Consider the following 12,701-nt stretch of genomic DNA (forward strand, 5'->3'; position numbering starts at 1 on the left):
TGCTGTCCAGTTTGTGGTGTTTATGTTAATAAAAAAAAGTTTACTTTCCCACTGTCAGTTGTGTGAAATGCTGCATTCATAGTGTATGTAAGGTTTATTCACTGTGTTAAACTGTTTCCTTTTCAGCTTCTGGACTTGAATTTGTGCCATATTCCTTTACTTCTGTTGCCTCTGAGGAAACTGATCTTCAAGGGCTATGAGCAAAGAGCCTGAATTCCACGCTAAGCCCCTGTGTCAGTCAATAGAAAAAAAAAACATAACCCAAGAGGGTTCTTTGTAGGGGCTGAACAAAGGAGCAGCCAGGGGACAGCTATTAGGAAATAGCACAGGCAGGAACTTGATTGGAATTTTGTCTGCAGCGCTCATCTCTCACTGCTGACACAGAGAAATGTGCTGTGAGGTGGTAGGAGTGTGGTCATTCATTGCTATTCCTCAGATCTTCAGTGGGGAAAGCATTCTCTGGTACAGTTCAAACTACTCTTCTGCCTTGCAAACTATTCATTTCCCTCAGATAAATCCAGTACACCTACTATAGTACTGCAAGCTGGATGATTTACAATTGATGACTGTGGTCCTTAGAGTCGTACTGCATCGTGCAATGCAGAATCAGGACTAATTTGAATGAGGTGCTAAAATGAAGGTTCTCTTGTCATTGAATATCTGATGATAAATATTTAAAAGATTATCAAGTTTAATAAACTCAATTGTGTATTGTAGAAACTTTTTCAGTGACTAATATGAATTTACATGTTTTTGTTTGTAATAAAATCTTGAATAAATAGCACTTCCTTCAATCCGGTTAAAGCAATCTAACTAAAGAGAATTTGCTTATATAGATGCTCACGCAGGCACCTAACTGCAGCCTCCAATCTACGGGACTACTTGTGCATATACGTGTCAAAGCCCCGTAAACGTTTGCCAGCTGAAAGCTAAAATTGAGACTGTTTCGTTTCTACAGGTTAATGTCAGAGTTATGCAAAAAAAAGAGCGCTGTTAGACTCATGAGTCTTCTGTTGTGACTAAAGCTAAAAATGTGAAAGACTCCAAGTGTGTTCTCAACAAAGACAGCAATACTCTTGTAAAGCAGCTCTTCTCTTGGTGTGTTCGGATAGGTTTGGGCAATTTATTTGGAAATCTGTCCTGTTCTGCAACCCTTTTGAACTTACTGCTGCAAATGGTGGCTGTAGGATATAATCAGAATTCTGAACTTGTATGGGTGTAGATACTTTCATATGCAAAGCATGAGTTTCAAAATGTCAATCTCAAACACAGTTAATGTTTTTTTTTTTTTTTTTTTTTTTTCTAATTTAGAGGACAGATTTCCTATGAACTAATCAGTAGTAAAATAGGATAGAAGTGGTATAAAGTGGCACAAGCCACAAGCACTATAATACAGAGATTTTCTGGGAGATGGTGTCTTCTACTTTGGCACGCTGTCTTGAGGAAACAGGTAGATCAGTATGTATTTATGCACAATGCTGTTAATTAAAAGGGAATTGAAGGACGTTTCCATTACATGATTTTCCTCTTAAGCTTCTCAATTACCGTTTTTCTTTTAAAAGGTTAATTTCTGAAAAGGATCATAATTCAGCGTCCAGTGAAGTACACAGCTTTCATTGGTAAATGTTTAAATAAGAATAATGCAAGGATATTAGCTAAGAGTTACTGAGGTAGCAATCTGTCTGGTATAATTAATTATTATACAGGTAGCTGGCATTTGTGATAAGCCAGTTTATATACATGTAACAAATGCAACTCTGTAAATGCTTTAGGCTTGTATGGATATTCTGGTGACAAAGCCTGTGTTTGTGGCATTTCCAATGCAAAGAAAACAACCCCTGCAAACGGAGGAGCGTCACCATGGTCCTGTTACTGACTCTTGGCCTTAGTAGAAAGAGGCTTGAAATACACGAGCATGAATGCCAAGTATTTGTATCTATCACTGAAGTGTTCCTAGGAACATCTGAACTTCAGGATATGCATTTAATTTTACACATCTCAAATATGAAATGACAAAACAGAGTCTGTGTGCATGAACGGATGTGAGCCTTAGTTTGTAGAATGGGTCTGAAAAGGCCTGAAAATCTAGGAAAATATCCGGGCAATTTCTAGGCCCGTTGCTTTATGTGTGGAATACGGTGCAGAAATGCCAATTCTGCACTGGTTAATGCAAATGTACAGCATTGCTATTATAAGTTACCGGTACTAAGTATTAATGAACTTAAGGTAATTAAAGAGAGCATTAAGGTACATGTGACACCTCCCTGCTCTATCTTGGTTTTGCTACTGCAAGTACATTAAAGCTTAAAACTGCTGCTTCTGAGAATGTTTTTAACCAATGCAATGAGAAAAATATGTAAAAATCTTAATTTATGTTACAGATCTGTATGTCGTTGGACTAACCAGAGGCTGATCAATGATGTCAAACTTAGATGGGTTTATGTTCAAGTTTCAAATTAAAAGTTTAAATAGTATTTACTTTTTAAAGTTACATCTGTGTTTTGATACGTGCATTTAATATGTTAGCTGCTGGTCTTTGGACTTTTCTTGCTTTCTAGTCTTTGCCATAATAAAGCGATGATATTGCTAAGAGTACGAGAAGTTAGCAGCTATGACTAGAATTTGATAGAAGGTCACTTGGGGAATTTTCTAAGCTTACCAAAGGAAACCTAGAAAAATGAAAATGCAACTCAAGATTTTAAGCCACGCTAGTGTTAGCATTAAATAACTGCATTTAAATAAACAGCACTTGGGGGCTTCCATGGAAGCTGTGTGCATGACCTAATTTGGAGGTCATTAGATGGTCATTGATTCAATCTGCTTTGAAGTCAGTGGGAGAATTTCCACTGACATTAAAGAACTTTGGTCCTTGAATAAGTGTGGCTTCATTGAACTGCTGCAGTTGGACATGAAAAGTAAATTATTCAGTTATCAAATCCATGGCTTGGGACTTCATAGTAGGTGGCTGGCCCACTACTCAAAGTGTTTTTTTTTTCAGTCTGAATTATCTTCTTCTTTAAGTTGCTAATGAGAGAGCCTTTCCCCTCTCCCCCAAACCTGTGCTTCTCAGAAAAATATTGCAGGGAGAAAACTCCAAGTCATTAACTGTCACAGCCATGTAAAGAGATTTTTACCAGAACTAAAAAGAAGTTACACTGTAGAAACTGTCCCCAGCCGTGTGAAGTTGCTGCAGATCTGTTCCTAGAAAATAGCTCTTGATCTTCCTCGAAGACAGTAAAACAGCTTACGGCGACTACAAACAAACGAGGGATCTGACTAGAAATTTAATTCCCATTGTTATAAACGTTTGTCATGAATTGGGAAGTCAACATATCACTGGTGTTCATTTCTATTCCTTCAGTATTTTTATTATTGGAGAACTACATCCTCAAGAGCGAATGTTTTATGTCATCCTAATTTCTCCTGGTCGTAAAAATCAATACTAGCATAAAGCCTTGTCAAAAAGTATTAATGTTACAGTTTCATTGGAAATCTCCTCAGAACGTAGTTATCTGGAATGATAAAAGCTGAAGAAGGATCAAATTACCTTGGAAACTTAACTACACAAATAAACTAAATTCTTAAGTATAACTTTCTGAATTCTTCAGGATTAAGAATTTCCTTGGAATTAAGAGGGAGACCAAATTCTATTCTTTAAACTGTGGGGCTGGGACCATTAAAAATGTAAAGAAAAATCTTGGTTTTCATAGTAAATATCATGGGCCAGGGGTTGATGAGGATTTGGTTCTGCAACCCCAGAAGAGTTGTGGTTGACCTGGATGAAGGCTTCTGTCAGCTGCTGACCAGCTGCTTTAGAGAGCTGAGGTGTAAGGGAACAACAGCACACCATTTTTATGTAAATTGGAAGGTGAAAAAAATTAACTTCAGCTGAACATTTTAGTGATATCCAAATCAGAATATAATTGGAGAAGTGATCACGAGACTTTGCAGAGATGTTCTGCTTCTTCAGCAAAGTAAGTCTGGCAAACTTAAAGCCAAAGATACTTTCCAATTTAGAGACAAAATAATTTAAATTGGTTGCAGCCCAAATGTGGACAGGTTATGCCTTTGTCATAATGTACAGATCTGAAAATGGGCATTTGTTAAAAAAAAACACTGCACATGCACATTTCTTAAAAGTTTAATTGGCAGTGATTAAAAAAAAAAAAAGTTAGGCTACAGCAATTTAAGGGAAAGAATATATAAAGTAAATAATGCGATTTGTCATTTTAGAATTAGCTGTCACGTATTAGGAAAAAATGCATTAAGGTTCTGCACTGTGACACCATCATTTTTCTTTTTGCTTGTTTGCTTTGAGTGCTAATACCTCGCATTGAGTTCCAGAGTATCTATATGAATGCTTTTGTCTTGCAGATCACTCTTATCATCCTCAGCATTTGTGTTTCTCTTTTTTTCCACTTCTGCTTTCCAATATGATGCGTTCGTAATATTTTACTGATAGATCTAATAACTTGCCTTTTTGCTGACTTTTAACCTTCCCTTTAGGAGAAGATTACAGACCTATGGAATACTTAGTGCTGGTGATCTAAGAAGCAGACCTTGAATGGCTCAGTTTTCATCAGCTGTACCAAAGGGAAAAGAGAGAAGGCTTGTTTTTACTACTAAGCTGAGTGAATATGGCGTGGAAATCTTGTAATGGCAAGGTATCAATTTTGTAAAGTGATATATTTCAGAGGGGATACTAAATTTGACTGTGAATAAAAAGCTTTATAAATGGAACATTTAAGAGGCTATCTTTTACTTTTCAGTGTAGGGTTGCCTTGAAATGCATCATTTCAATTTGGCAGTCCCAGCAAATGGATGGAAGCAATTCAGTATGATAATTCAGTATTGCCAAGAGGCTTCTTCTCTGTCTAGTGTGGACACATTCCATGGAGGAATTTAAAGCCTATATTAAGTTATAGAAAATGGGTCTCACTCTGTTCCAGCTTTACACCAAGACAATCTTGATTTCTAAGGTACCTAGAGTGGCTATCTGTAGGGTACATCAACAAAATCACTTCCAAGGTAAGGATCACCTGAAATTCGTGAAACATCTTGCACAACAATGATTCAGAATAGGCAGAAAAAGAAATAGAGTCTAGCTGGGCTTGCAAATGAACTCTTATAAAGTAGCAACTCTAAGGGCAAATTTTAGCAGTGTTTTACCAGCACAGTCTGTTAAAGTAAATAAGCATTTGCTGAGTTACACAAGTAAACTTGCCTGGAAAGCAGTAGTATTTGATATCTTCTCATTTGATATGAATGATCGTTTTCATGAAGATGTTTCAGATTTTATTTTCTTCTGTCTTCCAGAATGTTTATTTTTTCTTCATCATTTCAGTGGTTTTAGCCTTGTGGGAACAAATTTATTGTTGTTTGAAGGCAAAATGTTACTGTCCCTATTATTAAAAGGTGAGAAGGAGAGATGCCTAGTAACAAACGTCATTAAGCTGGACAGCATAAACAGTCTTTTTAATTTGTTGCCCTGGGCTAACAAACCTACTCCCCAACTTGAACACAAGACCAAACATGTTTTCTCGTGCAATGTTTCCATGGAGAGAACATTTCCTCAAGGCAGTAAATCTCACGAGGTGCTGCTGTCTGTGTATGTACACAGTACACATCCACCTGCATGTTACGCATCTCCTGAATGGCAAACAGGTCTCTCAGCGTGTATCAGAATCAAAAGTGTGTATTATTAATGAAATGCTACTGTTGGTGATTGTGTGTAACATCATAGGCTCTATTCCTTTAAGTAACCTCAACTCGATTAAGTTAGAGCCAGAGCAGTAAAAATCCAGCAGAAAAGCACAGAATTTGGTTTTATGTAGGTATGCATGTCTGTATGTATTGTATAGCAAAAACAGCACTAAAATCTAGCTGATTTTAAGTCTCTGATTTCCAGTGAAGTTTGTCTGTTAGTTAAAGGCTGCTTCCTTGATGCAGACAGAGTTTGTTAAGCTTTGTTTGTCTTTTATTATGTAGAGGGGCTTACCACTCCTACTTACGCAGAGTGCCTCAACTCCGTATTATAATGACCCGTTCCCAGACTTATATAATTTAGCCAGCTTTAAGCTATTTGTATTGTTTGGTCTCTGTCATGGCTGTTTTGTGTGCCTTTTTTTTTTTTTTTTTTCTTTTTTTTCATTTTTTTTCCTGGAAAGGTTGAACAGTTACTCTTACAGTTGTGCTCAAAAACGTGGTTATTTAAGTATAGGTTGCATTGCCAATGTTAGCTAAAACTTCTGTGTTTTTCTCCAGGCTGTAACTTTATTTCCTTGAGGTAAAAAAATAAATAAATAAAATTGTCAGGAGGTTAAAGAGAAAAGTTATCCCAGTGAAAATCTATCCAGATTAGGGCTCTAGAGAAACCTCAGAAAATGACATAGTAGAAATTGGCTCTAAATTTGCATGTGTTCCAGCTTTCCCATGCATGGTCATTGGCATTAATGAGCCCCCAGCACAGTTTTGAGGCCACAAACAGCTTTGAGAAGAATATGGGCTCTACAGTTAAATTCCAATTTATCTCATATAATGACAGGGCTCTGTAACATCATGTATTTGCAGAACTGCAGATCTTGAACAACTCCGCAACAGCACTGTGTTAATGTAGCTTTATTCAGATTTCAAAACGAAATCATGTAGACAAATGATGCTTTCCTATGCATCTGTTTAATTTACATTAAGATCACACTGGAGTTCGTATCAATTTAACTAAATGGAATTCATTCGCACGTCACCTTCCTAAGATATAACTCCAGTGAAAGTGTACTTCTTTTCAAAGTTTAACTATGATAAATGTATTAAAAATCTGAAACATGAGTATTCTGTCACAACTTGAAAAATAACAAAAAGAAACTTTACTGTTGTTAGACTTTTTAAAAAAAAAAAAAAAAGACTTTTTTTTTAAAAAAGACTGTGAAGCCAATCCAGGTTTGAGCTGGTAAAATGGAGACTGAACTCTGGTCCATTTAATTTATTTTTTTTGGTGGTGGTGCTTTTCATTTTTTACAGGCACTCTTTTACAAGACGCTGAGGTCACTAAAGACTAAGAAATCAACCTCATTCCTTAAATACAGGATTACACAAAGGAATTTTGGCAGATGAGTCATTTCTGGGCATAGGTGAATATTTCTAGATTCCTTATAGTGATTTCTAGATTCCTTATGGTGATTTTTTTTTCTTCCTGAAACCAGGACAAACTACCCAGATTGTGATTTGGCCCACTTAAAAGTTTAACAAGAACACAACAAGCTTGGAAAAAGTTTTTCTTTTTGCCTCCTGCTATCCAGGTGAGGTTGTACTAGCAGATAAAAAGTAAGGACCAGATTTTGCCCTCAGATTTGTTTGCACAGGTTTTCAAAAGGCAAAGAGGCTAGATTTTGCCATTAGCTCCAGTGACTTCTGAACTGTAGTCTTCTGACCTCATGGAACTTTCAGTCTGTGAGCAAAAAGCCAAGATATAACTGAGCCAAGCCTTAAGTTAATGCACAGTGGTAAATTCATCTCTGTCCAAAAAGAATTTGAGGTTCAAAGTCTTTTAAGACAAGGCCTGTACTGCATAGACTGCTGGCCTCAGAAACCTCAGTGGCTACTAGTTCAGCTGGCAAAGATTAGCAATGATTTCCTCTATTCAAGCATCTCAGCCGAAGACCAACCAACATAAAACAAAAAAGAGCTGATTCTCAGCTGGTGTTAACTGGAGTGTCTTTGCTGGCACTGTGTGTGTTAACACATCTGTGGGCCCCATGTTCTAAAGCTATCTGAGCATTTCTTTGTGACGTAACTGAAGAATGCATCTTAAAATTTAGGTTTTGGAAGACATCTGGAAAATGAACCAGATAACCATAAGCTTAGAAGTTGGCCATTTTTCCACTTTTAGTGAATCTGAGACTTTTAGTAGGTTAGCTTATTTGTATACATTAAAGAGACAGACATTTTTCAGTTTGATTACACCACAACAGTGTGCAAATCCTTTTGTTTAATTACCTTTGTGGTTAAAGGCCATTTCATCTCTTTTTCAGTCTTTCGTCTGCTTTCAACATAATTCAACTGGGTGTCTCTCCTGTCTCTTAGCTTTGAATGAAAGAAATACTGCCAGAAATTCTTCAGGACTTCTCACAAGTTTGGGTTCCTTGGGCACATCTGTGTGGTATTACCTAAATGACGGTAATTGCAACAAAAACAAGATCTATTAAAACAGAGAAAACATCTTATAGTATGTTAAATCAGTTTAAATTAAAAGGAAAGGTGAACAGTGTATATATCCCTTGAAACCAACATACACTTTGATTCCTTTGTAGCACCTGCACAGAAATGTCTCTGAGCTCTCTCCACTAGGCCCCTCCAGCAGGGGCTGCAGCCCTAGACACAAACTACCCATCTGCACATAAAGCAACAAAACAAGTTTCTTCCTTACTCCTCTTCACCTATCTCAACAAAAAGAAGCTGACTCATCAGTGTTGTAATACTATAGACAGATTTTATCTTTCATGGAATATAATCCCCAGTGGTATCTGCTTTGCCATCAGCTATCTTGTTTAAATACATAGGCGTATCATGCATGGTTCAGGCAAACACAACAGGCAGATTAAATGGTTCACTGAAAAAAAAGAACCAGCACTTTTTTTTTTTTTTTTTTTTAACCTATTAGTGTAACAAATTCCCAGTTGAGCAATCACCACAGCGCTCGAGGGAGGCCATTTCCACGTGCCCCACACGCCCTGTCCCCAGTACAGGGCCCCCTGAGGGATGCCCCCCTCGCCGCCATGTTGTGGTCAGCCAGCGCCCAGCCCGGGACCTAAAATGGCGGCCAGGAGTTACCTCACGGCAGCGCGGCTGGGAGGCGCTGTTTGCTTTCTGGTGCGTGTCGCCCTGTCCTTCGGTCCCTCTACAGGAAAAAAAATGAGGATTTTTTCCCCTTTACGCCTTTTATACCCACAAAGCGTCCGCGTGTCACCCAGCGGAGGAAAGCAATTCTGCGGGTACGCGAAGTGAGGGACTATTAGGGAGGAAACATTGTATGCTAAGCAGGCCCTTCCTTATGGCTTTCATTCGAGATGTTTTGTGGAGATAGCGTGTGCTTATTACGTCCCCGCTCCTCATTTTCTATTTACCGGTGCCTGTGTCCCCAGCATGTGCTCGCAGTTGCTTTCGACGGAGGCGGCAGCGTGGCCAAGATGGCGGCGGGCGCCGCTTCCCTCCCCTCACAGGCAGCCCGGGGGAGGCTGAGGTAAAAATGGGGAGAGGAGAGCGGGAAAGGAAAGCGCAGCGAGCCGAGGCCTTTGGCACATGTGCTTTGGCTCCTCGTGAAAATTTTAGCCGTAATGATTCTTTTCCACTTGGTGGCAGCAAAGGAGCATCAAACAGTCCTGAGGCAGCGCCGAGAAGCGCTTTTTTTTTTTTTTTTTTTTTTTTTTTAAAGCCGTAGAAATCCGATCCTGACGTTCAGGGACAAAAAAAGAAAAAAAAAAATCCAACTCCCACCAAACTCTTTATTTAATACTACAGAAATATTGCTTATCTAAGACAACTAAAGCTTCTGCTCCACCCATCAGGTAGTCGTAGTTAAAAATGCAGCTTTTAAAATTTATTTCTTTTTAACAAGGCTGTATAGTAGACTGCACAGTGTCTTTTAACTTTGGCAGATTTTAGCAGCTTTTTATGAGCAAACAGTTAAATTTCCATATGCCCTGCTTAGTTTCTCTCTGATTTCTTGGAGAGGCTTTAAAAACTGTATATGTGTGTGTATATATGTAATGTAATCTAATCTTTGCATGATTGAAAAAATAATACATTGATTTTTAAATTCAGTTGAGTTTATAGACCTGTTTCTTCTCTCACTTACACCTGTTTTATACTCATAGAAGGCTGTTAACACTGATGGGTTTGTTTCTAATTTATCCTGGCGTAAGCAAGAAGCAGATCAGGTCCTTATTCTTCCCCTCAGGAGCCTGATATATTGCAAATATTGACTGGAAAAAGGCAGCATTTCTCAACTGCAGGCTGGAAAAAAGGACCTCAGCTGCTGAAATAAGCCTTCCTCTGTGGACTCCAAAGGGCGATTTGCTCTTCTTTGGGAATGAAGTAATGCAGATTTACCAGAAAGGCTAAGCATGTGTTGACTTGTCTTCCCTGGTTCATGCCTATCAGTCCTAGCTGGCATGGTGTGTCATGCCAGGTGTGTTGTTTGAGGTGAGCACATCTGTGCAGTGCCCCATCCAGATAAGAGCTGTGTCCCTCCCTGTAGGAAGGAAAAGATAGTCAAGGGCTGTAGCCTTGGCCAGCAAAAGTGGATGTTCCTCCGGTACTGGAATGATGCTGGTTTTCACCAGCACAGATCAGTAGTCCCAAACACATACTTTTCTTTATACATCAGTTTGGAAAGCTTTTTGAGGCAAGATCTGATTCTCACTGTTACTCTCTGCTTAGCATCTGTTCACTGATGATTTTTATGCCTCTGCTTAGACTAGCAAATGAACACGTCATAGGTCTAAGAAACTTACCTTTTAAGTGTTGAATCTTGCTTACGTTTATCTCTGTAAATCTTGGATAGCCCTACTGACTCCTGTGGATTTACACCATTAAAATAATATGACATTAGTAAAGACTTATTTAAGGGCTTCCTTAGACCTGAGGTTTGATTCTGCTTTGGCTCTAATGAAATAACCAGTATTAAGTGGTCGTGAAATCCCAGTGGGGGCAATAGACCCTGTGTTCTGTTTTACATTCCTTGAACAAAACTTCTGGTGATTCACCCCTCCGGCCCCAGTTTCCCCCCTGAATTTAGGAGGAATGCAAAGTCAAGTCCTTTAGCTTCAGTCACAGCCCATTGACACATGTAGTTACTTGCACATTGGTCATTCCTTTTTTCTCTCCAGAATTTCAGCGGTGTGAGTCTCTTTGAAGGTTTTGCTCCTGAATCAACCCATTGGTATAATATTACACTGGCTGGGTCCCAAGATGAATTCCCTGTTTGCACCTCAGAGTGTGAATGCAAAATGCTCAGCTCCCAGAAGAAACCCAGTAGAGAATGAATACTAGTTGCCAAAGTCTTTAGCTCTTTTTTCATTTTTTATTTTTTAAGAGGGAAAACAGATTATTATACACATCCACTGAGGAAAAAGGTGTTTTTTTTGAACTCTGCCTCAGTTCCTCCCTTCTGTTTTTCTTCATAAACAATGTGTCTATACCTGTGCTGCCTCCTAAAACACTTCTGAGTAATGCAGGAGGAGCATCAGTGTAAAAATGAAAGGAATAATAGGACACGACATTAAGTCCTCTGCTAAAAAAATTGTTAAAATGGTTAAAAAAAAAAAAAATCTTGTCAACATCTTTAAAGCTAGTTAGGCTTGTTGGCCCCAAGAAAGCTGTTACAGAGTTGTATTTCTGTATTGAAGTTGTTGGTATAATAACCACTTTCTTATTTCAAGTCAAAAGGTACCTATGAGCAACTTAAAGCCATTTGTTCATGTGTCATAGTCCTGGTTTAATTTAAATAGGAAGCCACTCTTGCTCGCATTGGAGTGAAATTTGATTTATTGCAATCTTTCCTATTCTTGGCTTTGCTCTGTGATGGAGGCACCAGGACTAACACTGGTAGAAACCTGTCTGTAGGTGCTGAAAATACCATTTTACCACACTTGCCATCAGGACCCAAGCAGAGTTCTCAGTGACTTCAGCATCGTTTTTGCTACCAGAGCTTTCAAAGTCACTCTGTATCTTAGCTCTGGAGCGCGTGCCTTGAATGCAGAGCTTCATGAAGCTTTCTCTTGTAGTGGGTGCTATTTTCATGTAGTAGAAGAAGCCATTGGACTTGTCAAGCTCGGTGAAAAGGCCTAAAACTTCAGTTTGGGCCCATCATCCTGAGTGATTGGAAGAAAGGGAAAATTAAAGAACAAAACTTCTGAAGGAGGCAAATAGCCAAAGGGGAATAAATATCAGTTTGCCATCTCATCAGTGTTACAAAGTGAGATGTTGCAATGTTACCTACAGGTGCAGAGGCCTAACCCTCCTAACGCTCCCCACAAACCCTCCTGATACCACAGCAAACAACCCTCCTGGGCTTGGATTCCAGCCAGTGGCATGTGTTGCAGAGAAAATCCAATGGGAAAAAAAGAAAGATTAACTCTTTTGGCTCCGTTTCCTTGAAAGGGCAGGTAGGTTCAGCTCTGTCCTGTGCAGATAAGTCCCCCCAGCCCTGTGGTGCCCTAGCAACATCCAGTTGGCAGAACACTTTGCCACTGGGGAATTGATTGTTGTTTTTTCCACAGTCCCTATGAAGCCATTGTTGCTATTGCTGTCTGCAGCAGGCACATGGAAACTTTTCTTTTTTTTTTTTTCTTCAAATTTTACTAAATTAAATCCATTAAGGCAAGATTGGCAGCAACAGTAGAAGTGATATCATTTTGATTACAAGTTTATTATGCTTTGATGACGGATGAGTCAAGGAAACAGACATTTTTCATGACAATGCCAGGTTAAATGGCTGGTTGTAGCTAAATATAATTTTCCAGCTGTCTTCGGTGGTTATGGTAGAAAGGCCTCTTAAGTTTGAAGCCGTAAGTTCTGCTCCTCTCACTGCTGACTGAAGGAGCATTATGTCGAATTATGCCAGTCACAGATGTGGACCCTCACATGTGAGGCAGTGTTTGCAGATGAACCGTTTTAAATAGTTTTTCTGCAGCATTTTAACCAAG

The sequence above is a fragment of the Aythya marila genome (assembly GCF_965140915.1).
Source record: "Aythya marila genome assembly, chromosome: 3".
Lineage (NCBI taxonomy): Eukaryota > Metazoa > Chordata > Aves > Anseriformes > Anatidae > Aythya > Aythya marila.